A 19,600-nucleotide genomic window follows, 5' to 3' on the forward strand; every position below is an offset into this window, starting at 1 on the left:
CAGTGGCCCAATCTATTGTTTGGGATGAAAAATCCAGAAAGCAAGGCAGTATCTGTGCCCTGGCCTTCAGGAGGGCTTTCTGGGTGATGAACGAATGATTTAGTGGCTACAGAAAAAAAAATCAATTGAGAGAAAACCAGCTTGTCAGTAGAATAAAAGGTTGCAGCCTGCGTGCCCTCACAGAAAAATCAGTATCAACAACCACCCACACAGGAAAACACCTTCATGAGAGCTCTGGGACCCAGGTGAGACCGCAGCGCCTGTGTGGAGAATGGAAACTAGAAAACACACAGTGAAGAGAGTGGGAGGGACAACGTCACCGCATCCGGGCCACCTGTCCTCTGAGCCCACACAGTACGGGGCCAAGGGAGAGCTCTGTCCCAGCCTTCAGCCGCAGGGAAGGGAGCCCAGTGAACATCCACCTTGGCCGCAGGTGTGGGCTCAGGCTTGCACCATTAGAGCATGGGCAAATGGCCTGTGTGCCATTTCACCGAGAGACATACAGGGCTAGCAGATATGACAAAAGGTGCTCAACTTCACCTATCGTCAGCAGAATGCAATCAAAACCCCAAGGAGACATCTTCTCCCATCTGTCAGGATGGTTGTTTTTAAAGAAAAACAAGGTAATAAGAGTTGATGGGGATGCGGAGAAAGGGAACCTCGCTGCACCGGTGGTGGGTATGTCAACTGATAGAACCATTAGGAAAAACAGCAGGAAGGTTCCTCTGAAAGTTCAGTGTAGAACCACCAGGTAATCCAGCAGTCCCGCTTGCGGGTACCTAACCAAAAGAATTGAAACCAGGATCTCAAAGACACATCTGCTCCCCCACCTTCATTGCTGCATTATTGACAATGGTCAAGATACAGAAACCACCTAACTGTCCAGTGATGGATGAATGGATAAAGGAGACATGACAGTACACACACACACACACACACACACACACACACACACACTGGAATGTTATTCAGCCTTTAAAAAGGAAGAGATCCTACCATTTGCAATGACATGAATGACCTTGAGGACATGATGCCAAGTGAGATAAACCAGCTGCAAAAGACAAAGACTGTGTGATCTCATGTCTACGTGAAATCTAATACACTCAAACTCAGAGAGGCAAACTCATAGGACTCACAGTGGTTACCAGGGGAGGGGCAGAGGGGGAAGGAGCGAGAGAATTTCCAGCAGACTCCGTGCTCAGCATAGAGCCCAACATGGGGCTCAAGCCCACCACCCTGAGGTCATTACCTCAGCTGAGATCAAGAGTCGGAAGCTTCACTGACTGAGTCACCCAGGCACCCCAAACATGTTTTTTTTAAAGAACAGATCTCTTTTTTATTGGGAAGAAAATGTTATTATGAACTAGTTAAGGGGCGCCTGGGTGGCTCAGTAGTTGAGCATCTGCCTTCAGCTCAGGGCGTGATCCTGGAGTCCTGGGATCAAGTCCCACACTGGGCTTCCTACAGGGATCCTGCTTCTCCCTCTGCCTGTGTCTCTATCTCTGTGTGCCTCTCATGAATAAATAAATAAAATCTTTTTTAAAAAACCTACTTTTTCCCCATTGAGAATGATATTTGCTGTGGGCTTTTCATAGATGGCTTTTAAGATGCTGAGGAATGTTCCCTCTATCCCTACACTCTGAAGAGTTTTGATCAGGAATGGATGCTGTACTTTGTCAAATGCTTTCTCTGCATCTGTTGAGAGAATCATATGATTCTTGTTTTTTCTCTCGTTGATATGATCTATCATATTGATGGTTTTATGAGTGTTGAACCAACCTTGCATCCCAGGGATAAATCCCACTTGGTCATGGTGAATAATCTTCTTAATGTACTGTTGGATCCTATTGGCTAGTATCTTGTTGAGAATTTTTGCATCTGTGTTCATCAGGGATATTGGTCTATAATTCTACTTTTGGGTGGGGTCTTTGTCTGGTTTGGGAATTAAGGTGATGCTGGCCTCATAGAACGAGATTGGAAGTATTCTGTCCCTTTCTATCCTTCAAAACAGCTTTAGTAGAATAGGTATTGTTTCTTCTTTAAATGTTTGATAGAATTCCCCTGGAAAGCCATCTGGCCCTGGATTTTTGTGCCAACAAGCACATGAGAAAATGCTCCGCATCACTTGCCATCAGGGGAATACAGATCAAAACCACCATGAGATCCCACCTCACACCAGTGAGAATGGTGAACATTAACAAGGCAGGAAACCACAAATATTGGAGAGGATGTGGAGAAAGGGGAGCCCTCCTGCACTGTTGGTGGGAATGTGAACTGGTGCAACCACTCTGGAAAACTGTGTGGAGGTTCCTCAAAGAGTTAAAAATAGACCTGCCCTATGACCCAGCAATTACACTGTTGGGGATTTACCCCAAAGATACAGATGCAGTGAAACGCCGGGACACCTGCACCCTGATGTTTCTAGCAGCCATGTCCACAGTAGCCAAACTGTGGAAGGAGCCTCGGTGCCCATCGACAGATGATGGATAAAGATGATGTGGTCTATGTATACAATGGAATATTACTCAGTCATTAGAAATGACAAATACAAAAAAAATAAAAAAATAAAAAATAAAAAATAAAAGAAATGACAAGTACCCACCATTTGCTTCAACCTGGCTGGACCTGGAGGGTATTATGCTGAGTGAAGTAAGTCAATCAGAGAAGGACAATCATCACATGGTTTCACTCCTGCGGGGAATATAAAAAATAGTGAAAGGGATTATAGGAGAAAGGAAAGAAAATGAGTGGGAAAAATTAGAGAAGGAGACAAAACATGAGAGACTCCTAACTCTGGGAAACGAACAGGGGGTAGTCGAAGGGGAGGTGGGCAGGGGGATGGGGTGACTGGGTGACGGGCACTGAGGGGGGCACTTGACAGGATGAGCACTGAGGGTTATACTATATGTTGGCAAATTGAAGTCCAATTAAAAAAGTACAAAAAGAAAAAAGAAAAAAAAAACCTAGTTAATTAGTAAAAGCAAAAAAAAAAAAAAAAAACCCAACACCTGGCTATCATGTAGTAACTCCCTTGGCCGCCTTCATCAATGGGACTTTACTGTGAAGTCCAGAATTCTTAATACATGAGTTTGGGGAGCTAGGAGGGGCCCATATTTTAATGTTTTCTTAACTCACTGTGTGAGTCACGGTATAGACTCCAGAATGATTCCCAAATCCGATGCCGGCTCCGGGCCCCTGGGCTTCCCATTTCTTCCCTTAGTGGGGTGAGTTCACTCCTCAAGTGAGACGATGCCTTACATCTGAAAGGACCCAACAGGGAGACTTGGGTTTGCTTCAAAAGCTGTCCTGCCCTGCTTCAGTGGCTGGGCTGCTGGCTGAGCCGCCCCGTGCTAGGGCAACAGCGTCGTTGCTTGCGTGTGACCTGGTCACTGGGGGTGAGGACTCCCCGGGGCCTGGCCACTCCATCTCGATGACGGGGAGAATAATAGACTTGCGGTGAGGATTGACTGAGCACTTACAACAATACCTGAAGCAATAAAAAATATTTTTATTACCATAGTAGTTCTCTTTCTGTTACGCTGTGGTAACAGACTCCTCCGGGATCTGCAGCTCCGCCTCCTGTGCTCCCCGCCTTTGGCTAGTGGTGGGGTCGGCACGGGGGCCCCGGAGCCTCGCATGGGAGCTGGGCGTCACCGTGGGCTCTCCTCCACGGTTAGGAGGATGGAGTTCACCAGCTGCACACACGTTGTATCAGCCAGAGCAGGTCCAGTGACCAAGCCTGGTGTTAAGTGGGGCAGGGAAGTGACTCAGGTTACGGGGGAGAAGGGGCAGTGAGTCGCTGAGAGTGATGCAACCACCGTGTTACCACACAGAGCGGAACACGTCTCCACGGCCACGGCCGTGTAGTAAGATCCTGATCATTCTCTTCACTTTCTTTTAAGTCAGCCCTCCTTCCCTGAAGTCTTATTAGGAAGACTTACAGTTGGCATAAAACAACATTTCTCTTCTGTGTGGACTTACCCACCCAATTGCTAGAGAAGATACACATTTTATTTTATCTTATTTTTAAAGATTTTATTTATTTATTCATGGGAGACACACACACACACACACACACACACACACACACACAGAGAGAGAGAGAGAGAGAGGCAGAGACACAGGCAGAGGGAGAAGCAGGCTCCATGCAGGGAGCCCGATGCGAGACTCGATCCCGGGTCTCCAGGATCATACCCTGGGCCAAAGGCAGGCGCTTAACCACTGAGCCACCCAGGGATCCCCAAGACACACATTTTAGAACCGATTTTTCAAAGAGCTGGTATCGCTGGGGCAACATGTCAGGAAAGATCATTGTGAGGTGGTTTCCCAAGGAGCTGTGGTGGCGCTCGGCTCCGCAGAGAGGGGCTACGGGGAGCCCGCCACGCTCCTCGAGCCAACAGCTGATTCCTTGACCCATTTTGTCCAATTCAAGAAAATTAAAATAGTGAGTAGTATCGGGGGGTTCTGATCCCTCGTGCACAGGGAGAATTCCCAGCTCTCTCAAGTCCCAACTCCACGCCACACCCCTACCGAGCCGGACCCTCCATCAGTACAAAGGCCAGGGATTTAAGCTCCTTGCACTTCAGCTCAAGGGGAACGGGAGAGGAGACCACGAGTGTTTAAAGTTCGAACACTGCAGATCCAAGACCGAAGGCTGCCAAAGAGGTGACTCTGGGAGAAATGATTTCTCCTGGAACTGTAAATTCAAAGCAAATAATCAAGAACCGGTTGTCCAGTGTCTCAAGTGTGCCATCTAAGGATTCTTTAATGTCTTGATTTACCGACAACGAACGTAATAGTAATCTCTGATTTTCAAGTTAGCCATGATGCGGGTTTGAAGCAGTAGTTTTTTTCTGAAACTGTGATAAAGAAGCGGCCACTTGGTAGGCTTAATCGAATTCTGCGCAGAACTCCAGAAGGCATCGATATTCATTCTTAGTGGCTATCAACTTGACCTCGACCGAATAGCCCAGACTTATGGGAAACCTATTCCGAAGTCAGGTGGCGACTCCCACTCATTCTATTTGAAAATTAATGGCGCAACGCGGGAGCCGCCGAAGGCTCACAAACCCAGCCAACTCGAACGCTCCGGACTTTCTGAGACTGCATGCTTGGGTAGCATCTAATATCCACTTTTTCACTTAAGAGCTGGGGAGATCCTGTGACCTTTAGCAATTTAGACACAATTCATTGGTTTCATATCTGTATATGTACATATACAGGCATACACACACGTAAAGTGAGAAGTACACACACACACTATTTAATCTCTGAAGCCTCTCTCTTCCCCACCTGCCATTTTATCAGGAGCCTCTATCTGCTTTTTTTTTTCTTTTAAGATTTTATTTATTTATTTATTCATGAGAGACACAGAGAGAGAGGCAGAGACACAGGCAGAGGGAGAAGCAGGCTCCATGCAGGGAGCCTGACAGGGGACTTGAATCCAGGACCCCAGGATCACACCCTGAGCCAAAGGCAGATGCTCAACTACTGAGCCACCCGGGGGTCCCCTCCACCTACTTCTTGACCAAGAGGACACAGGGATAGATAGGGACGCGCTCTTAGAGACATTCACCCCTTCTGATACACTGGTCAAGACCATGGAGCCCCCAAGGAGTGCAAGATGTAGACTAATGATGTAATCAAAACTGCACGACTTCAATGTTCAGGAGACACTAACTTCCGAGGCCTTAGCTGTACGTTCCCACAAACAAAAGTTAATGATTTAACTCTGAAATCACTGCACTCCTTTGAGGTTGACGTTGTTTGCTCTTCATGAGAAAATGAAGCTCAGAGATGTAAATCTGAGGGTACGTGTGATTCCTCCACGACTTCTCATACCACGAGAACCTGTAGAGTCTGCACGCGCTCACCTCCATATCCACATACATTTCCATGCCCACACGGCCCTCACCCGGCCCCGTGTGATGAAGTTCTTATTAACCCGGGGGGCTCCGTCGGTGGAGTGTCTGCCTTCGGCTCAGGTCATGATCTCAGGGTCCTGGGATCAAGTCCCCATGTCGGGCTCCCTGTGCAGCAGGGAGCCTGCTTCTCCCTCTTCCTCTGTCTGCTGCTCCCCCTGCTTGTGTGTGTGTGTGTGTGTGTGTGCACACACACACGTGCTCTCTCTGTCAAATAAATAAAATAAAATCTTTAAAACAGAACAAAACAAAAAGCAGTGAGTTATTTCATTTCATTGGTAAAGCAAGCTCCCTCGCGGCTTTCTGGGACAGAAGATGTTTGTCTCTTCCTTGTGCTGGCCTGGTCAGGCCCCATCTGGTTAGGATCACTCTTTATTCACCCCTGCAAGCCCCCGGATGCAAGCACAGCAAGCAAGTGCTCCTTGCACCCCCTCATCCAGTGGCTAAATCAGGCCCTGGGGTTGGGACTCAGCAGGCCCAGTTTTACTGTGAGGTGTGCGTGAGCTTGGAACCCATTCTCCACTCGTCTCCCTCCCACAGGATGACTCTGCAGGGAGTCCCCCCCCACACACAGCAGAAGGCCTTGCTTCCTCTTCCATGAAGAGCAGGGAACAAAAAAAAAAAAAAAGAAGAGCAGGGAACAGTCAGGGGAGGACTTGCATGCCCACTGCCATCACCCCTGCCTGTGTGCGACAGGCCCCATGACCCTTGCACACCCTGTGGTTGAGGGTGGTGCCCACACTGTCCCCTATGACCACATCCTCTGGCCTGGCACGGGGTCTCTCTCCTGTGCAATGCTCCAGGACACGGCTGCAGTCATTCACTCACCATTCCTGCTCCTTTTGATCGTATTTTTATTATTATTATTACTTTTTAATTTTTTTTATAAATTTATTTTTTATTGGTGTTCAAATTTTTAATGTTAGATCTAATAGTAGTAGGATTCCTGCCTAAACCCAAGAAACAGACCAACACCCAGACTCTCCAGATCCTTTATCCCCCTCCAGCCCACTTTATGTTGTTCCCTGTACATTAGCTTTCTCTAAAGGGTTGTCTACACTTGTACCATGGTCCTCTCCGCCCTCTCTCTGCTGAACCTGTGAGGTCAAGCTTGGGCACCTACTCTTCACCAATAGAGCTCTGGTGTATCGGAAACGGTTCGCTTCCCATTGCTCATCCAGGCATCCCACTCAGCTCTCGTCCTCTGTGGCTGCAGCTCCCGGGGCCACCACTCATGCTCTCCTTTCTTCACTTGGCCTCTGGGACAACAGACCATCTTGGTCATCCGGTTCCCTCACAGATACTCCTCATCTCCCATGCTGCTTACTCCTCATTTCTCTAACCTCGAAACGTTGGGATGTCCAGGGCCCAGGGTTCAGGGCTCAGGTGTGTTCCCTTCTCTATTTCCAGCAGGTCCCTTAGGTAGAGGTTCCCAACCTTGGCTGCATGTTGGAATCACCAGAGGAGTTGTGAAAGCTCCCAGGGCACCCTAGATCGATTCAGCCAGCATCCCTTGGGTGGATCAGAGGCAGGAGTATGTTTTTGAAGCTTCCCGGGTGATTGCTATGTGCAGTCAAGTTTGAAAACCACTTCCCTACGGGATCTCATCCTGTTTGTGGCCAAATCGTCTATATGCTAATGGCCCCGATTCTAGAGTCTCGGCAGGCCCCTCCCCGTCACGGTCCAGGCTCCCACTCAGCACCTGCGATGAGATGCCAAAGACACAACTTGCACTTTAAATGTTCCAGCTGACTCTGTGGTCCAGCACCCGAAATTCAACCATGGGCTTCTTCATCTCAGCAGATGGGAAATCCATCTTTCCACATTCTCAGGTCAAAGACGTGGAGGTGTCCTCAACTCCCCTCTTCTCCCGTCAATCTGGAGCAAGTCCTACCTCAGAGTAGGTCCAGGATCTGACCACCTCCCACCATCCACGCTGCTGCCACCCTGGGCCGCGCTGCCTGATGCTTGCAGCCATCTCCCTCCTGCTTCTGTCTCTCCTTCCACTTTCTCTTTCAACGTGGCCAGAGCAACCCTTTCAAAACCTAAGTCAGTTCTCATCTCTCCTGTGCCACAATGCTCCCGTGGCTGCTGATTCCAGCAAGGGCAAAACCCAAGGGCACCATTTCCTCTTTAGAGACTGTTTCTTAACCTTCTTTCTATCGATAGCCCATTCCCTGCCATTGTTAATCTGAGATTATCAAAACAGATGGTGGAGTTCTTCCCAGCCACACACACACGCACAAAATGTTATCCCTTTTCTACATGACTAGAAAACATTTTTAGATAGTTCTAGATCAGCATTTTCTAAACTTACTTGACCATGAAACATTTTTAAATTATAATATATTGATGGGACACCAACAGGAGTTTATGAAATATAAATGTGGGCTTAGATTAAAGCAGACAGCATCAAAAAAAGTCCTCGAAGGTGAATTAATAGCTTAAAGAAGTGATAAAAATTTGATTCACAGTCACTTTGCTTTAACACGGAACAAAACACAAATTAGAGAAATCTGCTTATGTGTAGGCTAATGAGAATAAAATATAGGAACATAAAGTATTTTTTTCACACTGTGCATTTTTGTAATGAGAGAAGATGTGCTCCAAAAACTGGTTTCTTGAGTGGCGATTTGGTGGGGCTGGTGGTGGTGGTGGGGGGGTTCTACTCTGCAGCACCTAGTGGCTCACACTTAGGAACCACGCTGCTGAGGCTCATCCCCCTGTGAGGTCCAAGACCAGATCTAGTTCTGCATTTTGTGTCATTAGTGGGATGTGAGCACTCTGCTTCTCCGTGCGTGGTGTGCGTGAACTTTCCCCAGAGCGTAAACCGTACTTCTCACACTGTGGGGAGCAACTGGATCAGGCTGCTCCAAACCTCATCCCCCTTGGATTCTGTTTATTCATTGATCTACCCTTGGTATTCTAGAAACCGAATCTGGGTAGGCTTCACTTAGGAGCTCTCACTTGAAAAGGTCCAGACGGTTCAAGGAGCTCACGAATCTCTGTGGCTGTTGTCATTGTGGTTGTTTTCATAAAACCGCCTCCCTCCAGCTGCGGGCCTGGGGGAAACCAGTGTGTGCAGCGTGAATACTTCAAGCACCATAGATGTTGAATAATGCCACAGAGAGGTGTTGAAATATTCAGGCGAAATACGCAGCACAGAGCCGTGGCGCACCGGCAGGCGGCGGCAGCTGAGCAGCAAGCGGTGCCTGCACATCCTGAGCTTCAGCAGGTGCGGCTGGCGGCTCGGAGCCGGATCGCCCGGGTCCACGTCGTGGCTCTGAGACTTGCCGGCTGGGTCCAGGGAACATCCCTGTACCTCAGCTATGTTATTGGGAAAATGGGAACAGTAGTCCCGAAGGATTTAAATGAAGATTAAATGTCTGAAGCATGTTTATGAGCATCAGATTTTCTTTCAAAGGTGCATTCTCATGTCGTGATTGGAATAACGATGTTTGGTGTCTTTATATGGAGGCCGACAAAATGCATTTTTAAAAATGAAGGTTAGAAGTATGACTGTCCCTTCCTCAAAAAGTTAAACATTGAACTATCTTACCAGCAAGTACACTACTGGGTATTTTTACACAAAAGATACAAAAATGCCAATTCAAAGGGATTGCATGCACTCTGATATTTACAGTGGATACAATAGCCAAATTCTGTTATCAGCCCAAGTGTCCATCCACTGATGAACAGATAAGAAGATGTGGTCTGTATATGCGTCGGAATATTACTCAGCCATCAAAAAGGATGAAATCTTGCCATTTGCAATGACATGGATGGAGCCAGAGTGTTGTGCTGATAAGTCAGTCAGAGAAAGACAAGTACTTAGGCTCTCACTCCTATGTGGAATTTAAGAAACAAAACAGATGGGCAAAGGGGAAAAAAGAGACAGAGAGGAAAACCAAGGAATGGACTTAACTGTAGAGAACACACTGCTGGTCACCAGAGGGGAGGTGGGGGGAGCTGGGGGAAGAGGTGATGGGATGAAGGAGGGCACCTGTCCTGATGAGCGCCGGGTGATGTGTGCAAGTGCTGAGTCTCTATGCTGTACACCTGCAACTAATGTCACTGCATGCCAGCTAACTGGAACTTGCCTATCGTCTATCTATCTATCATCCATCTATCTGTCTATTTTAAAGGTTGTATTTATTTATTTGAGAGAAGGAGAGAGAGCACGCACATGAGAGGGCACAAGCAGTAGAGAGGGAGAAGCAGGCTGCCCATCCCGCAGGGAGCCTGATGTGGGGCTCGCTCCCGGGACCCTGGGATCATGACCTGAGCCAAAGGCAGCTGCTTAATCGACTGGGCCACTCGGTGGCCCAGCTAATTGGAATTAAAATAAAAACTTAAAAAAAGAAAAAGCAGTATGACCCTCCCACTGCTCCCAAGGAACAGTTATGAATATGGATCATTTCTGGACGAAGCATTGTCTTGAAGCAGCTGACGCACTGAGGTTTTCTCCTGTCCTTGCACCCGTAGTAAGCCGTCCACTGGACATTTATCTGGAAATAATGGTAGCAATGAGTATCATTCATTGGACATGTTTGCCCCCACCACCATGCAGGTGGGTTGGGGTGCTTGGCTTCTAATTCCTGAACCAGTCCTGCAAAGCAGCCATCACCTCTCCATCTTGAAGCAAGAACCCGCAGAGCGGGACGTTGGCTGAGCTGCCCAGACCCCTCAGGGACAGCAAGCGGGGCCTGAGGGCCGCGGACCATCCTGCTCTGAGCATCCCTGCACACCCCCCACCCCACCCCCACCCCTGGGACACAGAGGCCTGTCCACAGCAAGGCCCTCGGCCCTCGGAGAAGACCTGCAGAAGGGACTGGGTCCCGCGGGGAGGACCACAGATGCTGTCGGGGAGGTGGAGGGGAGAGTCGGGCACGTTGGGGGCGGACAGGTGGGAGCCTGGGAGCAGCGCTGCTCTGCTGCTCGCTCACCCACCTTAGACCCACGGGCAGGGCTCAGGCTCCTCCCCGCAATGAAGTAGCATCACCTGTGGACCAGAGGAGGGGACCGGCCTCAGGGCTGGAGGGAACTTGCCCCGTGTCCCAGGCAGGAAACCCCAAGCCCCAGACACCATCCTGAGGACGGTGGGCCCCCAGCCCTTTGCCCTCCAAGGACCCCTGAGTGGTGAACCTTGACTTTCTTCCCCTCCAGTCCCTAACGATTCATAGACCTGCACTTGGCCCATCAAACTTTCAACAGGGCAGACTGGGAATCTGCCGTGGCTCCCCCTCCTCCACGTCGCCCACGCTCACACTCCAGAGGCTGACGCAGAGGTTGAGTCACCGGTCCTGCGGCCTCCCCCAGCCTGCCCCACACGCCGGGGACCAGGCGGGAGCAGCCAGGAGTGTCACCTCCCGGGGAGGCTTGGGGACAGAGAAGGCGGATTCGTGCCTGACACCAACACCTCCACGTTTGTTTTAATCTCCCCCCGCCCCCCCCACAGGAGTATAAATATTTAGATACACACAGAGACAGAAGAGTAAAATAAAAACCACATATGATCTCATCTCCTGCAGATCACCATGGACCCCTCGGCTAGCAGGGATCATCCTATGGAGTTCTGTAGTCTTTTTTTTTTTTTTTTTCAGACAAAACCCCATGTGCATTTTCAATGTAATACTTAGTTCTTATACTGCTCTTTCTCACGATCTAGTATGTAATATAGTATATAACATGACGTCATAAGGCAGTGCACTAACTTCTGAGCATCCGTGCTATTTCCATGTGCTTCTATTATAAATAACAACGCAGTGAACATCTTTAAATATAGATATTTGTGCCTATGTTATATTTCTATAATTATTTCTTAGTCTCTAATCTCAGAAGTCAAATTCCTGGGTGGAAAGTTATGGATATTTTCAAAGATTTTATTTTATATTCCTAAGGACCTCAGTGGGACTATTGTACCAATTTAATTTTTACCAATAATTGTTAAGCGTGCCTCTCCTGATGCCGACTTCCTTAAGCTTATACCTTATTTTTAAATCTTAGGACAACAATATTTTTAAATATATTAGCTTAAAATATTTTATACATTTTTTTAAAATAGTGGTGCTGCAGATTATCTTTGTGTGTTTAAGAAACATATTGAGACTTTTTTTTCTGAATTACTGGTGACAGCCCATCGGCCAACTCTCTGTGAATGTATTTATGCTCAATTTATACGACAATACATTAATGCTCAATGGTAACCATGGAGAATAAGATGTGTTCTTTCTTCATCTTCTGTTCTCATCTATTTCTCACTCCCAGTAAGGAATGACTGGAACACTCGTATGCATCCCACTAGCTTTCCCAGGGCGGGGAGGCTGGGTTCCGGTGAGCGGGCACTGCACCCTGAGGCGCATCAGCAAACTGTCCCCCAAATGCCATCAAGGGGACTCCTCAAGAAGGTGTTGGACACTGTCTTTCCTTCAGACTCCTACGGGCACCAGATGGTTTCCAGCTTGACTTTGTACTTGCAACTCCGCACGCCCAAGTTGTTGTCTGGATCTGTGAGTCCCCGACGACCTCCGCAGCAGGTCAGCAATCTCTTCACACTCACTGAGCATTCGCTTTCCTCTCTGAATGTCCTTTCCAGATCCTATGCCCATGTGAGGTACGAGCAGAAGTCATGGGGGAGGAGGCAAGTGGGTGGAGAATCATTTTCAATGACAAAAATCACTGGAGATAAACAATAGAAGGGGACAGCAGTCCTTCTGTACACTTGTGAGTGTGTGTGTGTGTTCTTTCCGTTCCATTAAATTACATGGGTGCAATTTAATATAAGGGAACAATTGGATAGGGAAAAATTAGAGAGGATGACAAACCACGAGAGCCACTTAATTCTGGGAAACACACTGAGGGTCGCTGGAGGGGAGGAGGGGGGATGGGATAACTGGGGGACGAGCATTGGGGAGGGCATGTGATGAGATGAGCACTGGGTGTTATATGCAGCTGATGAATTATTGAAAACCACATTTTTTTAGAAGATTTTATTTATTTATTCATGAGAGACACAGAGAGAGAGAGGCAGAGACACAGGCAGAGGGAGAAGCAGGCTCCATGCACGGAGCCCGACTTGATGCGGGACTTGATCCCAGGACCCTGGGGTCACGCCCTGAGCCAAAGGCAGATGCTCAACCGCTGAGCCCCCCAGGCATCACTGAAAATTACATCTGAAACTAATGATGCACTATATGTTGGCAAATTGAATTTAAATAAAAAATAATAAATAAATAAATAAATAAATAAATAAATAAATAAATAATAAATAGTGTTATATGTAATCTGATGGGACATAAAGACTATAATGAACATGGGTATAAATTTCTTCCATTAGAATCATTTAAATTATACACAGACACCTCGTTTATATAACATTGTACCTCTTGTGTGTGTGAGTGGCCAGGTACATACAACATCTATTTTTTTTTAATTAATTTTTATTGGTGTTCAATTTACCAACATACAGAAAAACACCCAGTGCTCATCCCGTCAAGTATCCCCCTCAGTGCCCGTCACCCATTCCCCTCCAACACCCGCCCTCCTCCCCTTCCACCACCCCTAGTTCGTTTCCCCGAGTTAGGAGTCTTTATGTTCTGTCTCCCTTCCTGATATTTCCCCCACATTTCTTCTCCCTTCCTTTATATTCCCTTGCACTATTATTCATATTCCCCAAATGAATGAGAACATACACTGTTTGTCCTTCTCCGATTGACTTACTGCACTCAGCATAATACCCTCCAGTTCCATCCACATTGAAGCAAATGGTGGGTATTTGTCATTTCTAATTGCTGAGTAATATTCATAACCACATCTTCTTTATCCATTCATCTTTCGATGGACACCATTTTTGAATGTAACGGAACACTTGCCGAATGGCCAGGGTGAGGGAGAGCGGGACGGAGATCCTCAAGTGTCTCTGGCCACCTGCAGGAACCACACTGACACGGAGGATGTTCTCCGGGTGTCCACTCCGTGCCCAGTCCTGTGCTGGGTGCTGGGATGCCACAGGGAGGAGCCGCATCCCAGGTATCAGTTGCAACATTACAGGGGATCTTTGGCTAAAAGTGCAACAAGAGGACGTCCAGAACCAGGCAGTGAGGGAAGAAGGGGCAAGTGCCTCGGTGACCTGCAGACGCCTCCACACTCCTTTTTTCCCTCTGAGAAGGCTGCGGAGCTCATGGAGCACAGAAGCCCCCGCGTGCTGAGCAGAGGCTCCTTTGCGTCAGCTACTTTGGCCGGCATGCTCCATGGGGACTTGGGGGCAGCAGCCAAAGTGAGGTCTGATGCCTGGTGACACCAGGACAGGACACGAAAGGACATGTAGTCGGGCTCACTTCTTCCCCACTGGAGACGACTCTGCTTCCTGGGCCCCCCTGGCAAAGTCTAGGGACATTTTTGGTTTGTCACATCTGCCAGGCAGGTGCTACCAGCATCTAGTGGGCCGGGTCCGGGGATGCTGCTAACCGTCCTACAGCGCTGAGGATGGTCCCCTGCAACAAAGACTCATTGACCCGAAACGTCCCCGGTGTCCAGGCAGAGAGGCCCTGGCCAGGGCCGAGAGAGTCCGTCATGTGGTGGCTCAGGTGTCCGCCAGCAGGTTACGTGGCCCAAAAACCGCCCTCCTCTTTGTCGTGGAAGCCCGGGCGGGGACGGCACACAGGCCCCACTGGGGAAGACGAGTCAGGTGCTCTCTGCGCACCTTGTCGAGAATCCTCTTACCGCGGACTTTGTTCTGCAGAGAATCCTCTTACCGCGGACTTTGTTCTGCAACTCAGAGCACGTCAGTTCACACGGATGACGAGAAACGCTGCCATTCACTTCATTCAGCTCTTCCTCAAAATATTTACAACTGCAAATCTGATGGCAACTGAATTTCCATATGAGTTCAGCTCAGCCTGACTGATGTGATTATAATTCAGAGGTGAGGTCTTGGACCTTTAATCAACACCGAGCGCCACCATCCCCACCACGCAGGAAGGATTCCTCCCCCGACAATAAACAACGTCAGCGAGCTGGAAACAATCGTGCCTCTGCTGCAGGCTGACGGCCTGGCTGCCGAATCACAAGGCAGCGACCGCACGACGCGCGGCGGAAATCACGTTCCCTGAAGTATCCCCGGTATCGATCTCAGTGCGACGTTCCTTTTCCTTCTTTTTTCCCCTCCTAGGCTGTAATGAATTAACCCTGGTTGTTGACACTGAGGAGAGAGATTCATTTTTGCTTCAAAGGAGCACCCACGCTTCTTCATACGATGCCCGCATCTCCCACTTCTGCGGTGACAGAGTCACATAAGACATAACGAAACACTCTCGTTAGGCTGGAAAAATAGAAACCCGTGAAAATCTTGGAGAATGTGGAGAAAGAAGATGAAAGGGCTCAATGAGAATATTCAAGGCATCCGTTCGTTATTTTGTTCATTCAGTGGGTGCATTTATTAAGCACTTTCCACGCGTGTTTCGGAGCCCCCATTTTATATATTACAAGGGGTGCACTTTTTATGACAGTTGCGTTTATCACTTTCCAAAAATAGTCATCTTGCAGATTATTTACAAATCGTTTCTTGCAATCGTGTAACCCATTTTAAACGCTTTTTTGGCTACGGAGTCCATTTACACACGTTTTCAGGGCGTGTTCAGGAGACAGAGCCATTGGGTTCAAAGGTGCGTCCCGGACGGGCTCCAGTCGCAGAGCTAAGTCGGCTCCAGGGAGATCACACGCGGGAATCGGAGCTCAACAGACGGGAGAAGCCACCTGTAGCCACTGAGAATCTTGGCCCAAGTGCAGGAAACACAAACCCACCTGTCGGGCATTTGCTGCGATCTCTGCCTCTCTTTCCTACCCGCCCCCCGGCAGGCACCACGGGGCTCATGGTCCCCGGGCTCCCCACCAGCCACCCCATCGCCGGCTCGGACGCGCAGACGATCCTCCGTGCTCCCCATCCACATGCTCGTCGTTCCAGGACACGGGGCCTCGGCGCGGAGCAGCAGCCTGGATAAGACACAGCTGCTTGGTCTGAGTGTCAGGATTCAGGGCCTCCCCTGACCAGTCACTGGGTAGCTGGCGTACAAAACGGACTTTAAATACTAGGCAGTCCCCTTCCCAACGGCTCTCAGGATCCAGGGCAACGCTGTACCTCCATCCCAGCCTCCGGAGCCCCGGGAAGACCTGCCCCGGCGCGGCCCGCTCCCCGGAAGGCTGCCCAGGCCGGTCACAGCCTCCCGCGGCCTCCCTGACCCCTCCCTTCCGGGCACCTTTACTCCTCACACCTAGTCAAACGTCTCAAGGATTTATTCTCTTACGGGAGAAGTGCAGGGCTGGCATCTTCTGGCACCTTCTCTATTTCTCAGGTCCACGGGGCATTTCCAAGCCTAGGAAAGAACCAGGGCCTGGCTGCAGACCACGCTGGACCCAGAGACTCCGAAGCCTGTACCGGGATTTGACCTTATCCTCTGCTCTCCCGGGCTGTCTCTCCTATGGGCGAGCTAGGTGCTCACACGGGCTGCTCAAGGTGGGGAGGCGAGCAGCCTCTGAGCCGCCTGCAGGGAATGAAGGACCATGCCCACGACCTCAGCAGGCAGTGGGACAGGAGGGGCAGACGTCTGCGGGGGTGTAGAGTCAGGGAGAACATTCCAGAACAAAATCCCGACCACGCAGCCGTCCTAGCTTGCAAGGAGCACGACATCATGCAGGAGGAGCGAAGTGGAAGCGCAGGCGTCTGGTGGGAGGGAGACCTGCCTTCTGACCAGTCTCTGTCACTTAGGAGAGCCTCTTAGGGAGTCTGAGCGACCCGGGCACTCGACACCCACCCTCTCCAAGCATCGCATGCATCCTGCTCTTCAGTGTCGGGGAGACTGAGGCTTGGAAAGAAGCTTGCCCAGAGCTTCCGCGACTGGGGGCCTGGTGTATCAGCCCGGGTTGTGCAAGGGCCTCCAGGAGAGTCTGAGTAACGCTGAGTAGTATCAGGGTCTAGGGCTTGCAACGCCACCTCCCGGGCTGCTCACAGCTCCAATGGGTAAGGCCCACGCCCACGTCAGCAGGTGCCTGTGGCCACGGCCCCATTTCCCTGTCATTTCTAAGATGCACTGCTCTCGGGTCTAAGGACCCAACAGGCTGTGGTTCCTAAGTCATTAGCCCCACGCTCCTCCGCTCTGGTCGCCCTTGCCCCCCTTCACCCCAGCATCCAAGAACAACGTACAAGCTGGGAGGACACTGGGATGCTCTCACTGAATGCGTCTGTCGCCGGGGAAGAAGGGAGGGCGGCCACTGTTCCCGCCCCCGGTGCCTCCCTCCCCCCAGGCTGCTCCTCCACACCCGCCCTCTCCCATCGCTCTGGTCCCCTCCTGAGCTGCTGTGCTTCCAGCTTTTCCTTCCCGCCCCCCAGCTCCCACCCATGGCCATGGAAGATTGGTTTGGAAGTGGGTGTGGGACACCGGCTGGGACACCCCGGAGCTTTCCTGTGGCTCTTGAACCAGAGAAGAGGCGGCCTCTCTCCCATGACCCAGCACCAAGCACATTAGGATCTGAGATCAGCTGGCGGCCACGTCCCCTCCCGTCTGGAAAAAGCCAGTCTGTGATGAGAAAGGCTGAAGCTGAGGCAGCGGGAAACCAGGCAGGGGAGTGTGTCCTGCCTCTGAACTTTCCGCTCTTATCTGTTCCTGAAATCCGATTATTTCCCTGCTTCCCTTGTCCCATCACTCCTTGCACCTACTGCTCCTTTTCAGTTAGCGGGTTGGAGCTGAGCTACTATCACTCGCAACTAAAAAAAAAAAAAAAAAAAAAAAAAATCTTAGCTAACACAGAACATTTTCCACAGACGTCAGCTCCCTGTCTGTGCTATTTGTGCGTCCGACGTGTATTAAGTCGCATTTGCACAAGTAGGTGTCAGTGCAAGGCCGAACGGGCCAGAGCGAAGCCGTACCGACCTCTGTAGTCTCCACTCCCAGAGAGCAAGTCGATTCGTCCACTTGCTCATCCACACACTCATTTTATAAGTTCTCTTTCAGGGCTTCCTCCCGGCAAGGCTCCCGGATGGCCGCGGAGAACACGGAGGTGGACCCCGGGCCCCGGCGGAGCAAGCGGTGAGACACGGAGGAGCGTGACTGGGCGCCAGGGCGAGTGGACCAGCGTCCCGATGGAGGAGCGGAGGGGGTTCCTCAGGATCCCCCCGACCCCGGGAGGGTGGAGGCCGCCCTCGGGAGCCGTGTAACGGGGAGGATTTCATGTTGTCTCCCTGGGAGGGGTTGGCTCAGGTGGGGCTGGGGCATGAATTCAAGGGGGGTGGGCCCGCAGTGGGCACTGTCCCCTGAGCCCTGGACCAACACGGCCACCAGAAGCCTGACAGCCAGAGAGAAGAGAAGTCACCTTTCTCACGGGAGCCTCGCAGGTGCACTAAGCAGACTCGCCTGTGCCCACAGGCCCAGCAGGACAGCTGCAGGATTGCAGCTCTCCATTACGGGGAGAGACCGTGTTCGTGCACGGCGACCATCCAGGGTGACCACAGAGCTCCACGGCAGACCCCGAGAGCACGGGAAGGGGCCACTAACGATCCCTCTGGAACAGCAATTGGAAATCGAGACTGGCAAACAGGAACCTTGTTGCTGCAGAGCGGGAGCCAGATGTCAGGGGGAGGAGGAGGGTGGCCCAGGGTGCTCAGATCCCTCCCCTGCTCGAGGGCCCAAAAGCCCTGCTCCCCTGGGGACACGTGGCAGAGACAGAAACCAAAGGGCCCAGGGGCTTCCTTCCTGGGTAGGCATCAAGGCTGCAGAAGACATGTTCTATTAAGCGTGATTTTTAAGAACAGAATGGTATATTTAGGGTCGCACGCAGGGAGCCAAGTCACAGCAGGAGGTGAGGGTAGCACCAGGCCTGGGATGGGGACCAAGACTCCAGCTTCCAAACTCTTCTCGTGGCCTGGACGCGGCTGCTCTCGCTGATGAAAGCATCCACGAGGGAGAGGGGACCCCCGGGGCCCTGGACTCACATCGGAGAAAGAGCCACGAGCGTCTCTGTGCTTCTCAGGACGGTGCTGGGCTTCAGAGGGAGCCGGTGCAGAACACAGCCCCCCGACATCCCGCGGGGTCGGCGGGGGACGTGCCTCGGCTTAATCACAGAGGGGTCTGTGTGGACTCACCGAAGGGAAACCGCACTTGGCCGAGCTGATGGAATTTTTCAAGGAAACAGCACAAAGCGTCAACAGGGGAAAGCCCGGCTATAATTTACTTGGACTTGACGGAAGCGTCTGATGGAGCGGCACACAGAAGACTGATACTCTAGGTCAGCAAGTATGCGCTGACGCCGGAGCGGCTTGCACGGGTGACAGCTCGTCAAGATCCTGGAGACAGAGAGGAGCCGGGCGGCTGCGGGCCGCCGGGTGGAGGGGACACCAGCACCCCACGGGCTCTCTTCACTTCCTGTTAGCGGTGGCGGAGCCAAGAGCGGGCGGCCGGCTTTCTCCGAGGGCCGAGGGCCTCAAGTCGAGATCCTTCTGTCCGAGAGATAGGCCGGAGGCACGCACGGGTCAGGAAGAGCTTCTATTTGGCAGCTGGAGCTGAGACAGCAATTTTCACTGCAGTTGCCTGAGTGGACCTGGATTCTTTCTGAGGATTTAAAATGGTCTGAGCATCAGGATGTTTGAGCTTTGGGTTCTGCTCCCAGCGTTTCTTCTCCTGGGGGCCAAC

The sequence above is a fragment of the Vulpes lagopus genome, chromosome 18 (assembly GCF_018345385.1).
Source record: "Vulpes lagopus strain Blue_001 chromosome 18, ASM1834538v1, whole genome shotgun sequence".
Classification (NCBI taxonomy): domain Eukaryota; kingdom Metazoa; phylum Chordata; class Mammalia; order Carnivora; family Canidae; genus Vulpes; species Vulpes lagopus.